Source organism: Fragaria vesca, linkage group LG1 (genome assembly GCF_000184155.1).
Source record: "Fragaria vesca subsp. vesca linkage group LG1, FraVesHawaii_1.0, whole genome shotgun sequence".
NCBI lineage: Eukaryota > Viridiplantae > Streptophyta > Magnoliopsida > Rosales > Rosaceae > Fragaria > Fragaria vesca.
Genome location: NC_020491.1, coordinates 13152784 through 13153767, shown reverse-complemented (window position 1 = coordinate 13153767; position 984 = coordinate 13152784). Strand labels below are relative to the sequence as shown.

The following is a 984-nucleotide window of genomic DNA, read 5'->3' as shown; positions in this document are numbered from 1 at the left end:
CTGACGTCCGCACCTGAGTTTTGGTGCGGATTTCTATTTTTGCACCACTTTCTAATCGAATTTCCTCAAACTTCATTCTAGACATATCTAGATCATCTCTCTAAAATTTCAGCCAATTTGGTGATCGTTAAGGCCTTCAAAATCGAAAAACAAATCTGACGGACTGAATTATGTCCGGTTCATCATCTCCATTTGTTTTCGATTTTGAGAGCCTTAACAATCACCAAATTGGCTGAAATTTTGCAGAGATGATCTACACAAGATGATCTAGATATATCTAGAAGGAAGTTTGAGGAAATTCGATCAGAAAGTGGTACAAAATGGAAATCCGCACCGAAACCTTCAGTGCGGACGTCCGCAGCCGAGAAGGCCTGCCTGTCAATATATCTAACATACTACAGTTGCACATACAACCTATGTATAGTTCATTACTTCCTCTTAAGAAAAGCTTTGATGATTGGCGAGAGCTTTTCATTTGTCTTGATGATCCCAAAGAACATGAGCCTGTAAACAATTACCATTCCAAACAAAATGGCAAAATCTACCCATTTAGAGTGACCCATCTCCATTTGCCACATACTCTTCAATATTTCTTCACCAGTAATGGTGGGTGGCCCTCCTACTTGATTATTGGGGAATGTTAGTCCTTCAAACTCATTCTTGTAGAATCCTTGATTCACATACTTGTGGAATCCAATATAGTACATTGGGTATCTCCAGAAGGGCTTTGGCATATCGTTAGGTTTTCGGAAGAAACCTCCATTCAACAACATCACTCCAAGAATTCCAGAACCTGTGATAACACCCATCAGGAAATCTGGCACAATGCTTGCTACAATCATCATCAGGCTCTCAACTAACATCAGAGTCACAAACAGAGCCAATGCGAAATAGGCGAAGTGATCAAAGGTTCTCTGAAAGCCAACAAGGAAATAGGCTATTGCTCCGGGGATTAAAGAGATCATCAGTAAGTATGGAACGGAT

General features: G+C 40.3%; 1 protein-coding gene across 1 annotated transcript in view; it reads right to left on the bottom strand.

The window, feature by feature from the left end:
* Positions 1-984, bottom strand: part of LOC101299534 (ABC transporter G family member 11-like) — a 7471-nt gene that overhangs the window by 2300 nt on the left and 4187 nt on the right. The window lies entirely within an intron of this gene.